Raw genomic sequence first — 18,283 nt, forward strand, 5'->3', positions numbered from 1 at the left:
GTTTATTCTTTTTGGGCTCCCCTCAATTGCATGTTTTCTATTCCTACCTCTTCCAGGGTTTTATCATTTTACCTCGTCCATTTGGCCTACCAATTTTGTTCGATTTTATATTGTGTTAATCTGCTTTATTTATTTTATTTTGCTACTGTATGTATTTTATTCTGATGTAAACTTTTGTTGTTGCATTCTGTATTTTATTTTGTTGTGTTGTATCTTTGGGCTTGGCCTCATGTTAGCCACCCCGAGTCCCCTTTGGAGAGATGGTGGCGGGGTATAAATAATAATAATAATAATAATAATAATAATAATAATAATAATACATCACACAGTCCTAGATGCTTGGGAAGTGTTCGACTTGTGATTTTGTGATACGAAATCCAGCATAGAGATCTTGTTTGCTGTGACATATTGTGCATTTGTGTCAATAACAACAACAACAACAACAATAATAATAATAATAATATATTATTATTATTATTATTATTATTATTATTATTATTATGTGGGGTTTCCTTTGAAGATTGTTTGGAAGCTTCAAATAGTCCGATGGGCGGCAGCCAGATTCCTCACCGGAGCAGAGTACAGGGAACACACAACCGCCATGTCACGTCAACTCCACTGGCTGCCTGGCTGCTTCCAAGCACAAACCATAGTGCTGGCTTTAGCCTATAAAGCCCTAAATGATTCTGGCCCAGCTTACCTGTCTGCACACATCTCCCTTTATGAACCATCATGGAGGTTAAGATCTTCTGGGGAGGCCGTGCTCTCAGTCCCACCTGCTTCGCAAGTGGGGACAGGAGACAGGGCCTTTTCAGTGGTGGCTCTTCAGCTCTGCAACTCTCTTCCCAGCAAGATTAGATCAGCCCCCCCCCCTTCCTGGCCTTCAGAAAGAAATCAAAGACATGGGTATGAGACCATGCTTTTGATAAGTAGAGTAATGCAGTACAAGAAATAAATATGGAATATGTGCAATCTATATTGTGAATAGTGATTCAAAAGCAAAGGCCTGCTGAGCAGCTTTAATAAAGTTCTATTACACCAAATTAGGATAATATGTCCCATCCTCACTAAAAATCTTTAATGCCAAAACAGCCTCTAAACTCCTTTTTGGTGCAGCCATATGGTGTAAAAACTTGGCTTTTATCCTAGATACAGTCAAGCAAGGTTTATATAAGAAATCTTCTAAATGTGCCTTCTTGTGTACCAAATGCAGTCCCGCTTCTAGAAACAGGTGAATGCCCGCTGAGTACTAGGACCTGGACTCTGAAAATGAACCTATGGTTAAAAACAATGGTTTCCAAACTGGGAACAGGTTTACTACATCACCTCCCTTATGAAGCCGCCAAAGCCCTTTGGGAATGAAGGACTGAATGAAAAGCAGCCTCAAATGGACTATCTGCACCCATTCTGCTCCATTTGGGATTCAAAACGGCGCAAGAATCCCAGAAGCAAAGGTTCTGGGACATTGCCCTGGGAGAGCTTAGAGCCCACTCAAATTCCTCATACCCTCCAAGCGTTTTAAAGTTACCATACAGGGAGCCATTTAAGACTTGCAAATACCTAAAAAGTTTTACAGTATTAAATATCACAGACTCTTTACAAAGGTGAGATTAAACGTATTTCCCTCAGAGGTGCTAAGAGGCAGACTGTCTGGAATTCCTTACTCCAAAGACTATGCCTCTGTGAGGGAAATGAAATAGAAACAACAGAACACATGAAGTTCAACAGTGACAAATGCAAGATACTCCACTTTGGCAGAAAAAACGAAATGCAAAGATACAGAATGGGTGACGCCTGGCTCGAGAGCAGTACGTGTGAAAAAGATCTTGGAGTCCTCGTGGACAACAAGTTAAACATGAGCCAACAATGTGACGTGGCGGCAAAAAAAGCCAATGGGATTTTGGCCTGCATCAATAGGAGCATAGTGTCTAGATCTAAGGAAGTAATGCTACCCTCTATTCTGCTTTGGTTAGACCACACCTGGAATATTGTGTCCAATTCTGGGCGCCACAATTCAAGAGAGATATTGACAAGCTGGAATGTGTCCAGAGGAGGGCGACTAAAATGATCAAGGGTCTGGAGAACAAGCCCTATGAGGAGCGGCTTAGGGAACTGGGCATGTTTAGCCTGAAGAAGAGAAGGCTGAGAGGAGATATGATAGCCATGTATAAATATGTGAGAGGAAGCCACAGGGAGGAGGGAGCAAGCTTGTTTTCTGCTTCCTTGGAGACTAGGACGCGGAACAATGGCTTCAAACTACAAGAGAGGAGAACTTCCTGACTGTGAGAGCCGTTCAGCAGTGGAACTCTCTGCCCCGGAGCGTGGTGGAGGCTCCTTCTTTGGAAGCTTTTAAACAGGGGCTGGATGGCCATCTGTCAGGGGTGATTTGAATGCAATATTCCTGCTTCTTGGCAGGGGGTTGAACTGGATGGCCCATGAGGTCTCTTCCAACTCTTTGATTCTATGATTCTATGATTTTATTGCAGTGTCGCTGCTACACAGTGCAACGTAGCCAACTTTTATATCCAACCCTGTCCTGCTTGACCAGCCATCTGCCATATACAGGGAATTGTGAGATATCTTTTAGAGTGCCACAGGGTGACTCTCATAGAGGCAAAATTCATTGAAGTGGCAACAAGGCTGAGAAACCTCTGATAGACTTCTCCTGAATTGCAGAATTTTAGTGACTGTTGGTTTTACTGATGGGTCTATGGACTGTAATAAAATGTTGTTGTTGTTGAATATGTACAATCGATATTTGGAAGGGCCCCAGTCTACAAGTTTGGTTCATGTGATTTTAATATCTTTATTAGGTGGTTTTAATTTTATGTCTTTATGTCTACATGTTTATTTTATTTGCAGTATTTATATTCTGCCCTTCTCACCCCGCAGGGGACTCAGGGTGGATTACAATGTACATATACATAGCAAACATTCAATGCCACAGACACACAACATATATAGACAGACACTCAGAGACTATTTAACTTTCCAGCTTCTGGCCACCCGGGGAGCTGTCGCTTCCTCATTCTTTGCATACTTGCATACTTCCTGGAGATTTTTTATGGCCTCGTAAATCAGTTAATTTAGCCTCCCCACAAAGTGGTACCTAATTTTCCTACTTGACAGATGCAACTGTCTTTCGGGTTGCAAAGGTCAACAACAAGCTATGTAATTTTGGTTGGGAGCTCACTCCGACCCGGGCTGGCTTCGAACTCATGACCTTTCGATCAGTAGTGATCTTAATGCAGCTGACCCCAAGCCAGCTGTGCCACAGTCCTGGTGCTTTGTTGTTTTATGTTTTGTTTAATTGTCTTATTGATTTTAATGTATAGGTAAAGGTAAAGGTAAAGGTAAAAGTAAAAGTAAAGGTTCTCCCTTGACATTAAGTCTCGTCGTGTCCAACTCTGGGGAGCAGTGCTCATCCCCATTTCTAAGCCATTTCTAAGCTATGAAAAGCCGAGTCAGTATTGTTCATAGACATCTCCAAGGTCATATGGCCGGCATGACTGCATGGGAGCAGCGTTACCTTCCCACCAAGATGGTACCTATTGATTTACTCACATTTGCATATTTTCGAACTGCTAGGTTGGCAGAAGCTGGGCCTAGCAGCGGGAGCTTACCCTGCTCCTGGAATCGAACCTGTGACCTTTTGGTCAACAAGTTCAGCAGCTTAGCGCATTAACCCACTGCGCCACCAGGAGCGCCTACATTAATGCACAGTTATATGTTTTGTTGTATGTTTTGTTATGTGTCATGTGAAAATTCAATGCCTCACATATATATAAAACCAAATCATAAATCTAAACAAAACATTTAATGAATAGTTATATGTTTGTTTAGATTTATGATTTGGTTTTAAATGTATGTGAGGCATTGAAATGTGCCATTATTGGTTGTAAACTGCTTTGAGTCCCCCCTGGGTTTTTTGTTTTGTTTTGTCGTGTCAGGAGTGACTTGAAAAACTGCAAGTCACTTCTGGTGTCTGCAAGGATGTTGCCCAGGGGACGCCCGGATGATTTTGATGTTTTTATTATCCTTGTGGGAGGCTTCCATCTGAACATGAGGAAGAACTTCCTGACTGTGAGAGCCGTTCAGCAGTGGAACTCTCTGCCCCGGAGTGTGGTGGAGGCTCCTTCTTTGGAAGCTTTTAAGCAGAGGCTGGATGGCCATTTGTCAGGGGTGATTTGAATGCAATATTCCTGCTTCTTGGCAGAATGGGGTTGGACTGGATGGCCCATGAGGTCTCTTCCAACTCTTTGATTCTATGATTCTATGATTCTATGATTCTCTCATGTCCCCGCATGAGGAGCTGGAGCTGATAGAGGGAGCTCATCCGCCTCTCCCCGGATTTGAACCTGCGACCTGACGGTCTTCAGTTCTGCTGGCACAGGGGTTTAACCCACTGCACTACTGGGGGCTCCCCCCCTGGGGTGAGAAAAGGAAATTAATTAATTAATTAACTAATTAATTATTGCAGCCCAATATTTGCAGTCCCTATATGTGGAGGCCTCAGTGTGTCTATGGCACAATATAAACCTGAGTGTGGACTTTCCTCCCAAAGTTCTACCAATGACCCCAAGACCTTGCCTCTCCATGCTGGGGGATTTTGGAAGCTGTGGTTCAAAACAGCAACTCCTCCCAAGGATTCACTCACTAGAAAAACATGTTTGTCTCCAGGCTGTTTTTGAGCATGCTGCCTCAACGAAATGCATTGGGCATTGCCACATTTTCTTTCTCCTGCACGGATTATCTCCATGCCTCCGCACTTGAAATCTGCATCAAGTTCATTCCAGGAATAGAGTCCCGCACTTGTGACTTGGCGCATCATAAAAAGCCACAGGCGCTTCCAGACCCATCAGCCAACAATGTGCTTTCAGCTAATGAACAGTCTTCCCTGGCAAGGATTAATTATGGAATTAACTCTTTCAAGGACATGCAACCCAACACATTTACCCGTGGAGTCAAATGCAGACTTCTCCTGTATTAGAAAACCCCATCACAATGAAAAATATATAAAATGCAGGTTGAGCATTCATTATCTGGAATTCTGAAGTCAGAAAACCTCCCAAAACCTGGATGGTTGAAATAGTTTTGCTTTATGATGGTAACATACTTGGTTTCATGCACAAAAGTATTCAAATATTTACCTTCAGGCTATGTGTATAAGTTGTATTAACACAGCAGGTTAACCACCAGCTGCAGTAAATCTTCCAATTGAAAAGTTGACCATTTGAAGCCCGGGTCAGGGTGAGCACCTGGCTTTTAGCCCAGCTTCTGCCTACCTAGCAGTTCAACTTCAGGCTATGTGTATAAGGTGTATTAACACAGCAGGTTAACCACCAGCTGCAGTAAATCTTCCAATTGAAAAGTTGACAATTTGAAGCCTGGGTCAGGGTGAGAACCTGGCTTTTAGCCCAGCTTCTGCCTACCTAGCAGTTCAACTTCAGGCTATGTGTATAAGGTGTATTAACACAGCAGGTTAACCACCAGCTGCAGTAAATCTTGCCAATTGAAAAGTTGACAATTCGAAGCCCGGGTCAGGGTGAGCACCTGGCTTTTAGCCCAGCTTCTGCCTACCTAGCAGTTCAACTTCAGGCTATGTGTGTAAGGTGTATAAACACAGCAGGTTAACCACCAGCTGCAGTAAATCTTCCAGTTGAAAAGTTGACCATTTGAAGCCGGGGTCAGGGTGAGCACCTGGCTTTTAGCCCAGCTTCTGCCTACCTAGCAGTTTAACTTCAGGCTATGTGTGTAAGGTGTATAAACACAGCAGGTTAACCACCAGCTGCAGTAAATCTTCCAATTGAAAAGCTGACCATTTGAAGCACGGGTCAGGGTGAGCACCTGGCTTTTAGCCCAGCTTCTGCCTACCTAGCAGTTCAACTTCAGGCTATGTGTATAAGGTGTATTAACACAGCAGGTTAACCACCAGCTGCAGTAAATCTTCCAATTGAAAAGTTGACCATTTGAAGCCCGGGTCAGGGTGAGCACCTGGCTTTTAGCCCAGCTTCTGCCTACCTAGCAGTTCAGCTGCAGGCTATGTGTATAAGGTGTATTAACACAGCAGGTTAACCACCAGCTGCAGTAAATCTTCCAATTGAAAAGTTGACCATTTGAAGCCCGGGTCAGCGTGAGCACCTGGCTTTTAGCCCAGCTTCTGCCTACCTAGCAGTTCAATTTCAGGCTATGTGTATAAGGTGTATTAACACAGCAGGTTAACCACCAGCTGCAGTAAATCTTGCCAATTGAAAAGTTGACAATTCGAAGCCCGGGTCAGGGTGAGCTCCTGGCCTTTAGCCCAGCTTCTGCCTACCTAGCAATTCAAAAGCAACATGTGGCCGGAACCATGCACAAACCTCCAATATGCCAAAGATGGGGGAAAGCCTATATATACCTCTATCTACATACAATTGTCAATCTTGTCAGTATATAATGGCATTGAATGTTTGCCATAGATGTGTTCTGTGATCCGCCCTGAGTCCCCTTCGGGGTGAAAAGGGCAGAATATAAATATTGTAAATAAATAACTAAATAAATAAGAAGCATATGGGATTTTTTTTTGTTTGGATTTGGGTCCCATCTGCAAGATCTCATTCTATATATATCTACTAGCTGTACCCACCATGCATTGCTATGGCCAACCTTCCCTCTTTCTCTCCTTCTTTCCCTCCTTCCTTCCTTCGCTCCCTCCTTCCTTCCTTCCTTCCTTCCTTCCTTCCTTCCTTCCTTCCCGTCTTTCCTTCTCTTCTTCCTTCCTTCTCTATGTCTTTCCTTCCCCCCTTTCCTTTCTCTTCTTCTGTCTCTCTTTTCTTCTTTCTTTCCTTCCCTCCCTCTTTCTCTACATCTTCCCCCTTCCTTTGCTCCCTCTTTCCCTTTTTTCTTTCCTTCTCTCCTTACATCCTTCTCTTACTTTCCTTCCTTCCCCCCTTTTCTTTCCCAACCTCTTTCTCTCCTTTCTTCCTTCTCTACTCCTTTCCTTCCTTCTCTCTTTGCTTCCATGCTTCCTTCTCCCTTTCCTTCTTTCTTTCCCTCCCTCTTTCTTTCTTTCTTTTCTCCCCTTCCCTCCCTCTTTCTTCCTTTTTTCTGTATTTATTTTTCTGTATTTATACATTTATTTTCGCCTCCATAGCTTCCTAGCAGAAGATAACTTGTTGTTGTTGTTCATTCGTTCAGTCGTCTCCGACTCTTCGTGACCTCATGGACCAGCCTACGCCAGAGCTCCCTGTCGGCCGTTACCACCCCCAGCTCCCTCAAGGTCAGTCCAGTCACTTCAAGGATGCCATCCATCCATCTTGCCCTTGGTCGGCCCCTCTTCCTTTTGCCTTCCACTTTCCCCAGCATAATTGTCTTCTCTAGGCTTTCCTGTCTCCTCATGATGTGGCCAAAGTATTTCAGCTTTGTCTCTAGTATCTTTCCCTCCAGTGAGCAGTCGGGCTTTATTTCCTGGAGGATGGACTGGTTGGATCTTCTCGCAGTCCAAGGCACTCTCAGAACTTTCCTCCAACACCACAGCTCAAAAGCATCTCTCTTCCTTCGCTCAGCCTTCCCTAAGGTCCAGCTCTCACATCCGTAGGTGACTACAGGGAATACCATGGCTTGGACTAGGCAATAGATCTTTGTTGCCAGTGTGATGTCTCTGTTGTTGTTGTTGTTCATTCGTTCAGTCGTCTCCAACTCTTCGTGACCTCATGGACCAGCACTCTTCACTATTTTATCGAGATTGGACATTGCTCTCCTCCCAAGAAGGAAGTGTCTTCTGATTTCCTGGCCACAGTCTGCATCTGCAGTAATCTTTGCACCTAGAAATACAAAGTCTGTCACGGCCTCCACGGTTTCTCCCTCTATTTTCCAGTTGTCAATCATTCTTGTTGCCATAATCTTGGTTTTTTTGACGTTTAGCTGCAACCCGGCTTTTGCGCTTTCTTCTTTCACCTTGATTAGAAGGCTCCTCAGCTCCTCCTCGCTTTCGGCCATCAGGGTGGTGTCATCTGCATATCTGAGGTTGTTAATGTTTCTTCCAGCAATTTTCACCCCAGCTTTGCATTCATCCAGCCCCGCACATCCTCACATGATGTGTTCTGCATACAAGTTAAAAAGGTTGGGTGAGAGGATGCAGCCTTGCCGTACGCCTTTCCCAATCTTGAACCAGTCTGTTGTTCCGTGGTCAGTTCTGACTGGTGCTACTTGGTCCTTGTACAGATTCCTCAGGAGAGAGACAAGGTGGCTTGGGATGCCCATCCCACCAAGAACTTGCCACAATTTATTATGATCCACACAGTCAAAGGCTTTAGAATAGTCAATGAAGCAGAAGTAGATGTTTTTCTGAAACTCCCTGCCTTTCTCCATTATCCAGCGGATATTGGCAATCTGGTCTCTCGTTCCTCTGCCTTTTCTAAACCCAGCTTGAACATCTGGCAACTCTCGCTCCATGTCTTGCTGGAGTCTTCCTTGCAGGATCTTGAGCATTACCTTACTGGCATGAGAAATAAGGGCAACTGTACGGAAGTTTGAGCAGTCTTTCGCATTTCCCTTTTTTGGTATGGGGATATAAGTTGATTTTTTCCAGTCTGATGGCCATTCTTGTGTTTTCCATATTTGCTGGCAAATGGCATGCATCACCTTGACAGCATCATCTTTTAAGATTTTAAACAGTTCAGCTGGGATCTCATCATCTCCTGCTGCCTTGTTGTTAGCAATGCTTCTTAAGGCCCATTCAACCTCACTCCTCAGGATGTCTGGTTCTAATTCATTCACCACACCGTCAAAGCTATCCTCGATATTGTTATCCTTCCTATACAGATCTTCTGTATAGTCTCGCCACCTTCTCTTGATCTCTTCAGCTTCTGTTAGGTCCCTGCCATCTTTGTTTCTTATCATACCAATTTTTGCCTGAAATTTACCTCCAATGTTTCTAATTTTCTGGAAGAGGTCTCTTGTCCTTCCTATTCTGTTGTCTTCTTCCACTTCCATGCATTGCTTGTTTAAAAATAGTTCCTTATCTCTTCTGGCTAACCTCTGGAATTGCGCATTTAACTGGGCATATCTCCCCTTATCCCTGTTTCCTTTTGCTTTCCTCCTTTCTTGGGCTACTTCCAGTGTCTCAGCAGACAACCATTTTGCCTTCTTCGTTTTCTTTTTCTTTGGAACGTACTTTGTTGCCGCCTCCTGAACAATGTCGCGGACTTCTGTCCATAACTTCTGTCCATAACTTGAGTACCTAAGTTTTCTTGTGATCCATTTCATGTTCTTGGCTAAACCGACCAAAAATGGCACTGAAGATACCACTGTTCTGGAGGACTGCACTTAAATCTATTTTATGGTTTCATTATAGATTGATTGGAAGGGAGTCAGCAGAAATAAAAACATTAAGGATCACACTGGCGCTCAAGTAAATACAATCAGAAGGACAGCAGAAGCACTAAGAAAATAAAATCATATCAAAGTGGGAAACTGTGGGATGCCAGAGGAGCATATTGGAGTTCTAAGAAAGGTCACAGGGCCAAACACGATTGATATTGAGTTGCTGTGAGTTTTCTAGGCTGTATAGCCATGTTCCAGAAGCATTCTCTCCTGACATTTCACCCACATCTATGGCAGGCATCCTCAGAGGTTGAGAGCTCTGTTGGAAACTAGGCAAGTGAGGTTGATATATCTGTGGAATAATGTCCAGGGTGGAAGAAAGAACTTATGTCTGCTTGAGGAAAGTGTGAACTGGCTGCCTTGACTAGCATTGAATGGCCTTGCAACTTCAAAGCTTGGCTGGTTGCTGCCTGGGGGAATCCTTTGTTGGGAGGTGTTAACTGGCCCTGATTGATTCTTGTCTGGAATTCCCCTGCTTTTTGGCTGTTGTTCTTTATTTACTGTCCTGATTTTAGAGGTTTTTAAAATACTGGTAGCCAGTTTTTGTTCATTTTCATAGTTTCCTCCTTTCTGTTGAAGTTGTCCACATGCTTCATGTGGATTTCAATGGCATCTCTGTGTAGCTTGACATGGTGGTTGTGAAAGTGATCCAGCATTTCTGTGTTCTCCAATAATACGCTGTGTCCAGGATGGTTCATCAGGTGCTCTGCTATAGCTGACTTTTCTGATTTAAGTAGTCCGCAGTGCCTTTCATGTTCCTTGATTCGTGTTTGGGTGCTCCGTTTGGTGGTTCCTATGGTGGTCAGTGAGGCTTTGAAGCTGCAAGACCATTAAATGCCAATCAAGGAACCCATTGCAACATTCAAATTTGCAGAGTGGCAGATTTGCAAGGGAGCAGTCTGGTCATTTTGACCTTCTTTCTCAAGAGAAGAGGAAGAAATGCACTTCTGGAGTCTTGGATTTTGTGCAGGGAGTCAGGTTCTGCTATAGGGGAAACACAGATCTGATCCTTGGCATTGTTCTTAGGGAAAGAGAAGTTTTGGAGTTTTGAAGTTTTTGAAGCATTATGGAAGTTTTGAAACAGTGTCTTGGCAAACTGCAAGGAATGCGGGGTCTGGCCTAACAGGTGTTTTTCTCCAAGGAGGGAGAAAAGGATATGGTAATATTTGGATGACTGAATAAAAATGAACGCTGAGTAAAAATGTAATTTCCCCTTTGTTTGTTTGTTAGCCAATGTAACTGTACGTTGTATTGTCGAAGGCTTTCATGGCCAGAATCACTGGGTTGTTGTAGGTTTTCCAGGCAGTATGGCCATGTTCCAGAAGAATTCCCTCCTGACATTTTGCCTGCATCTATGGCAGGCATCCTCAGAGGTTGTGAGGTCTGTTGGAAACTAGGAAAATTGAATTTATATATCTGTGGAATGTCCAGGGTGGGAAAAAGTACTCTTGCCTGTTGGAGGCAAGTGTGAATGTTTCAATTGATTAGCATTTGATGGCCTGACAGTTTTTAGGTGTGACTTGTTACTGCCTGAGGAAATACTTTGTTGAGGGGTGATTGGTTGTCCCTGAATGTTTCTTGTCTGAAGTTCCCCTGTGTTTGTGTTCTGTCACGCGCTGGGCTTGAAATGAATTGCTTTTAAAACAGGACGTATAACTTTAGCCCAGTGGGAAGCCAGGGGGCTCGAAGAGAAATTCGTAAGGATTTTCACCATAAACAGTCTTTAGATGGCTTGTGAAATATAACAAAGTCTTTTATTGATGAACAATCAACAGAAACTTCCTTTGTCTTCAAAAGGTTAAACAAATGCTTCCAGACCTTTGTGCAGCTGGTGGCTTCTAACTGTTACTTTACTCTAAAAGAAAATCCCTTTCCAAACTTCTCCCAGGCTAACTGTGATCCTAAACCTAACTGATGTGGGCTCCACTACCGGGTTGATCTGTGTCTCAAAGCATCGAGTGGACCTACTAGTAGACCTGTAGTCACTTCAGCTGGAGTTCTTAGGTGTTCAAAGCTGTTTTTTCCCTCCGAAATTCCTCGGATCTTTAGGGCCTAGGAATCTTTGGGAATCCTTTTGCTCTTAAGCCTGTTCTCCCCTGGGAGGTCTTAAGGGTTAAATCCTCTGTACAGAAGAAGTCTGTACACGTCCTGTACATTGACTTTCTTTGCTGAGACTGACTGAAATTGGCTCCCTTCCTTTCTCAATTGACCTGAACAGGGGGCGGAACCAAACTTAACGATGATGGACAGGGGGCCTGCCCTATAAGTGCAAACTTTAACAGGAAGCCACCCTTCTGCAGAATCCCAAGCCTTGGGCTCCAAACAAACACTTAATACAAGGCAAATAAAGTGGGAGCTTCTGGTACAGCTGTACCACCACAGTTTGAGTGTTGTTCTTTATTTACTGTTATACTTTTAGAGTTTTTTAAATACTGGATACCCAGATTTTTGTTCATTTTCATGGTTTTTCCCACCCTGAACATCATTCCACAGATACATAGACCCCATTTTCCTAGTTTCCAGCAGACCTCACAACCTCTGAGGATGCTTGCCATAGATGCAGGTGAAACGTCAGAAGAGAATGCTTCTAGAACATGGCCATATAGCCCGAAAAACATACAACAACCTAGCTATGAGGAGCGGCTTAAGGAGCTGGGCATGTTTAGCCTGAAGAAGAGAAGGCTGAGAGGAGATATGATAGCCATGTATAAATATGTGAGAGGAAGTCACAGGGAGGAGGGAGCAAGCTTGTTTTCTGCTTCCTTGGAGACTAGGATGCGGAACAATGGCTTCAAACTACAAGAGAGGAGATTCCATCTGAACATGAGGAAGAACGTCCTGACTGTGAGAGCCATTCAGCAGTGGAACTCTCTGCCCCGGAGTGTGGTGGAGGCTCCTTTGTTGGAGGCTTTTAAACAGAGGCTGGATGGCCATCTGTCAAGGGTGATTTGAATGCAATATTCCTGCTTCTTGGCAGGGGGTTGGACTGGATGGCCCATGAGGTCTCTTCCAACTCTTTGATTCTATGATTCTATGATGGCCTTTCAGTTTTTAGGTGTCGCCTGGGGGAATCCTTTATTGAGAGGTGATTAGCTGTCTCTGAATGTTTCTTGTCTGAAGTTCCCTTGTGTTTGAGTGTTGTTCTTTATTTGCTGTTATAATTTTAGAGTTTTTTAAATACTGGTAGCCAGATTTTTGTTCATTTTCATGGTTTCTCCCACCCTGGACATCATTCCACAGATATATAAATCCAATTTTCTTAGTTTCCAACAAACCTCACAATCTCTGAAGATGCCTGCCATAGATGCAGGTGAAACGTCAGAAGAGAATGCTTCTAGAACATGGCCATATAGCCCAAAAAACCTACAACAACCTAACTGTAAGTTGTTTGTGAATCCAATGTAGTTGCATAAAATCTGTATGTCTGTATGTTCAATGTCATTCTTTGTAACAACGCTGTTGTGTACAAGTTCTGATATACCCTCTCATATTGGAAATTGCAATTAAAAGAATCTATACGTTAAAGTTATTGAATAAAAGGTTTTCGTAACATTTGTTGAGTCTCCCATCCAAATACCAAACAAGACTGAGCCTGGTTAGCCTCAGGATGTAGGTATGAGAAGGAAATAGGATGCCAAATGGGAAGCCTAACTGGACCCTGCAGGTTCATTCCAACTCTCTAACACTTGCAGAATGGGAAGATCTTGGAGGGACATCAAGATCTGTGGCGACGCAGAGTGGCTGCCCTGAATAAGGCCGTAAAGAAGGCCCTGAGAAAGGTTGACAAGGAGACAGAGGCGGCAAAGAGGGGACACAACAGGGGACTGAGCGGCTGAAAAGGAGCCAGAGAGGGGCCCTATTGTGTGGCCGCCAAAGAGGGTCACCAACGAGTTAAACTGGTTAATATGTTGGGGCGGCTTCCTTAGCCCTGTTTGTAAGAGGGAGACAAAAGGCTGAGGGGGAGCCTCCTTTCAGCCCAAACAGGCTCCCTTTAAAAGGATTTCGTCCCCCTTTTCTGTCCCTTGAATGGAATTTAGTGGTGACTCCTTCACGGCTAAGATCTTTCTCTCCCTCGCTCTGTCTTTGGGCAAATCTCCCAGCCTCCCCTTCCCGGCCACATTCTTCTCTCCCCAGCAACCCCGACAACAGCCCTCTTGGCCGTCCCTTTGTAGCCACCATTGTTGGCAAGGTGGGCCCAAGGAACAGAAAAATAGGCCCCCCGAGAAAGCTCGGAGCTTTCTGTGTGAAAGCGGGTGGCGTTAGGGGACGGTTTTCTCATGCATGTCATTCCGGGTGACTTTTCACATGTGGAAAAATAAATAGGGAGGAGACAGGACAGGATCATAGAATCATAGAATCAAAGAGTTGGAAGAGACCTCATGGGCCATCCAGTCCAACCCCCTGCCAAGAAGCAGGAATATTGCATTCAAATCACCCCCGACAGATGGCCATCCAGCCTCTGTTTAAAAGCTTCCAAAGAAGGAGCCTCCACCACACTCCGGGGCAGAGAGTTCCACTGCTGAATGGCTCTCACAGTCAAGAAGTTCTTCCTCATGTTCAGATGGAATCTCCTCTCTTGTAGTTTGAAGCCATTGTTCTGCGTCCTAGTCTCCAGGGAAGCAGAAAGGAAGCTTGCTCCCTCCTCCCTATGACTTCCTCTCACATATTTATACATGGCTATCATGTCTCCTCTCAGCCTTTGCTTCTTCAGGCTAAACATGCCCAGCTCCTTAAGCCGCTCCTCATAGGGCTTGTTCTCCATACCCTTGATCATTTGAGTCGTCCTCCTCTGGACACATTCCAGCTTGTCAATATCTGTCTTGAATTGTGGTGCCCAGAATTGGACACAATATTCCAGGTGTGTTCTAACCAAAGAAGAATAGAGGGGTAGCATTACTTCCCTGGACCTAGACATTATGCTCCTATTGATGCAGGCCAAAATCCTGCATCAATGACCGGAATTACTGGGTTGCGAGTAGCATTACTTCCCTAGATCTAGACACTATGCTCCTCTTGATGCAGGCCAAAATCCCATTGGCTTTTTTTGCCACCACATCACATTGTTGGCTCATGTTTAACTTGTTGTCCATGAGGACTCCAAGATCTTTTTCACACATACTGCTCTCGAGCCAGGCATTGTCCCCCATTCTGTATCTTTGCATTTCGTTTTTCCTGCCAAAGTGGAGTATCTTGCATTTGTCCCTGTTGAACTTCATTTTGTTAGTTTTGGCCCATCATCTCTCTAATCTGTCAAGATCCCTTTGAATCCTGCTCCTGTCCTCTGGAGTCTTGGCTCTCCCTCCCAATTTGGTGTCGTCTGCAAACTTGATGATCCTGCCTTCTAGCCCTTCATCTAAGTCATTAATAAATATGTTGAACAGGACCGGGCCCAGGACAGAACCCTGCGGCACTCCACTTGTCACTTCTTTCCAGGATGAGGACCAAAAGAGTGGTGCTATCAGGCTCTTGGGGGCTGTTTTGGTGACTTCCAAAGACTTGCTTTGCTGTGCTACCTTGGGCTTTGTTGGGAAGATGCTGTTGCTGCAAGATGAGTACAGCAGAGTTGTTCATCCTGACCAAACCAATGCTAGAATTTGGAGAACTGAAGGGCTCAAACTTGGAAGAATCATGGAATCATAGAATTGGAAGAGACCACAAAGACAATCCAGTCCAACCCCATTCTCCCATGTAGGAACATCCAACCAAACAGTAACCAGAAGTAAACTTCATAACTTACATGTGGAAAACTGGGATCGCCTTGTATATCTTAGGACAGATCTTACTTACTTACTTAGGTGATCCCTCGTTGGCCGTGTAGGATAGTCTTCCAGGATCAGTGTTCTGGTGGGTCCGTAGGTGACTGTGGAGCCCTATTCTTGATCTGCATCTTCTCCCACAGTGAGGGCATTGGTTTCCAGGTGGAAGGTCGGGGTTGGCTTGATGCGCCTTCTTCTTGGCACGTTTCTCTCTTTCACCCTCCATTCGTGCCTCTTCAAATTCTGCAGCACTGCTGGTCACAGCTGACCTCCAGGTGGAGCGCTCAAGGGCCAGGGCTTCCCAGTTCTCAGCGTCTATGCCAGAGTTTTTAAGGTTGGCTTTGAGCCCATCTTTAAATCTCTTTTCCTGTCCTCCAATATTCCGTTTTCCATTCTTGAGTTCGGAGTAGAGCAACTGTTTTGGGAGACGGTGGTCAGGCATCCGGACAACATGACCCATTCACTTCTAGACTGGTGGTCTTTGCTTCTTCCAGCACGCTTCTTCCATCCTTCTTCAGGATTGCAGAGTCAGAACTTTAGGTTCAAAAAAATATGTATTGAAGTAAAAGAAATACATTCTTGATAGAAAAGGTCTTGGAGCTAATTAGCTTACTAAGTCTCATCTTCTAAAAGAGGTAAAAGGTAAAAAGATCCATGCAGCTACATTTGGCCTAGAAAGAGGCAAAATGCGCCCTTACTGGAAGGAAGGAAAAAGCAGAAGCGACTGGAAAACGGTGGAGAGACCACATGGTCATTCCAGGGCAATAAACCTTCCTGCAAATATGGCAGCAGATATGGCACGCAATGAAAGAGCAATGAACTGCTTGCTATTTATTATGTTATGTCTTTTTTTCCTGCCAGGGATGGTGGGAGGTATTTTGGGAAATTCTTCTAAATGTGCCAGAACAACTTGGCAGGTTTTGGACACTAGGAAGCCTGCCTTGGATTGTGCGGCGACATTTACTTTGGGCAACAACGTATCCTGAACTATATAAATTAGCACTTCTGCTTTATAGAAGAAGCAGAAAGATGAGATATAATAAATTATCCCAAATACTGCTTTTTTCTTCAGAACTTGGAGTATTTTCTGGGTTTCCTAGAAAACATTCTAAATATGGCTAATGAGAGTATCCAAGTGTGGTCCAAAAAAAGTTATAGGTTATAGGTTGGGAATGTGAAATTCTTCGAGATCCCAGTTCTTGTGGGTTTTTTCGGGCTATATGGCCATGTTCTAGAGGCATTTCTCCTGACGTTTCACCTGCATCTATGGCAAGCATCCTCAGAGGTGAGCTCTGGCCATATGGCCCAAAAAACCCCACAAGAACTGAGTGATTCCAGCCATAAAAGCCTTCGACAATACATTCTTCGAGATCGATTGCAAAATATTCACCAGGGATATTCGAGGATATCACAGAGCAGGCATGGGCAAACTTTCTACCTTGAGGGCCGTATGCTAGCACTCCCTGCTTGGAGGACTGGCTGTGATGGATGGAAGGATGGATGGATGGAAAAAGGATGGAAGGATGGAAGGAAGGAAGGAAGGAAGGAAGGAAGGAAGGGAAGGATGTAGGAAAGACAGAAGGGAGGAAAGATGAAAAGGAGGAAGGAAAAAGAGGAAGGATGGAAGGAGAAAGAGGGAAAGAGAAGGAGGGAGGAAAAAGGGAAGGGAGGAAAAACAAAAGGAATGGAGGGAGGGAAGGATGAGAGGGAGGAAGAGAAGGATGGATGGAAGGGGAAGGGAAGGGAAGAGGGAAGGAAGTAAAGACAAAAGGGAAGGAAGGAAGGGAAAGACAGAAGGAAGGGAAGGAAGAAGGAAGGAAAGACAAAAGGGAAAGAAGAAGGGAGAATGAGAAAGAGAGGGGGAAGGAAAGAATGAAAAGGTGGAAGGGAAGGATGGAAGGAGAAAGAGGGAGAAGGAGGGAGGACAGAGGGAAGGGAGGAAAGACAAAAGGGATGGAGGGAGGGAAGGAAGAGAGGGAGGAAGAGAAGAATGGATGGAAGGGGAAGGAAAGAGGGAAGGAAGTAAAGACAAAAGGGAAGGAAGGAAGGAAGGAAGGAAGGAAGGAAGGAAGGAAGAAGGAAGGAAGGAAGGAAGGAAGGAAGGAAGGGAAAGACAGAAGGAAGGGAGGGAAGAAGGAAGGAAAGACAAAAGGGAAAGAAGGAGAATGAGAAAGAGAGGGAGGAAGGAAAGAAAAAAGGTGGAAGGGAAGGATGGAAGGAGAAAGAGGGAGAAGAAGGGAGGACAGAGGGAAGGGAGGAAAGACAAAAGGGATGGAGGGAGGCAGGGAAGGAAGGCAGGGGGAGGGAGGAAGAGAAGAGAAGGATGGATGGATAGATGGATGAATGGAAGGGGAAGGGAAGGAAAGAGGGAAGGAAGTAAAGACAAAAGGGAAGGAGGGAAGGAAGGAGGAAGAGAAAGATAGAAGGGAGGGAGGGAAGAAGGAAGGAAAGAGAAGGAAGGAAAGACTAAAAGAGAAAGAAGGAGGGAGAATAAGGAAGAGAGGGAAGAAAGAAAGGATGAAAAGGTGGAAGGGAAGGATGGAAGGAGAAAGAGGGAGGGAAGGTAGAGAGGTAAGGAGGAAGGAAAGACAAAAGGAAAGGAAGGATGGAAGGACAGATGGGTGGAAGGGAAGAAAGAAGGAAAGAGAGAAAGAAGGACAAAAGGGTGGAAGAGAATGGAGGGAGGGAGAAAGGGAGAGAGGGAGGAAAGAGAAGGAAGGAAGGAAAAAAGGAGGGAGAATGAGGAAGAGAGGGAAGAAAGAAAGGATGAAAAGGTGGAAGGGAAGGATGGAAGGAGAAAGAGGGAGGGAAGGGAGGGAGGCAAGTTGAAAGGAAAAACAAAAGGGAGGGAAGGATGGAAGGACAAATGGATGGAAGGGAAGGAAGAAGGAAAGAGAGAAAGAAGGACAAAAAGCATGGAAGAGAATGGAGGGAGGGAAAAAGAGGGAGGGGGAAAGAGAAGGAAGGAAAGACAAAAGAGAAGGAAGGAGGGAGAATGAGGAAGAGAGGGAAGGAAGAAAGGATTAAAAGGTGGAAGGGAAGGATGGAAGGAGAAAAGGGTAGGGAAGGTAGAGAGGCAAGGAGGAAGGAAAGACAAAAGGGAGGGAAGGATGGAAGGGCAAATGGGTGGAAGGGAAGGAAGAAGGAAAGAGAGAAAGAAGGAA

This window comes from Anolis sagrei, chromosome X (genome assembly GCF_037176765.1).
Source record: "Anolis sagrei isolate rAnoSag1 chromosome X, rAnoSag1.mat, whole genome shotgun sequence".
In the NCBI taxonomy this organism is placed as follows: Eukaryota; Metazoa; Chordata; class Lepidosauria; order Squamata; family Dactyloidae; genus Anolis; species Anolis sagrei.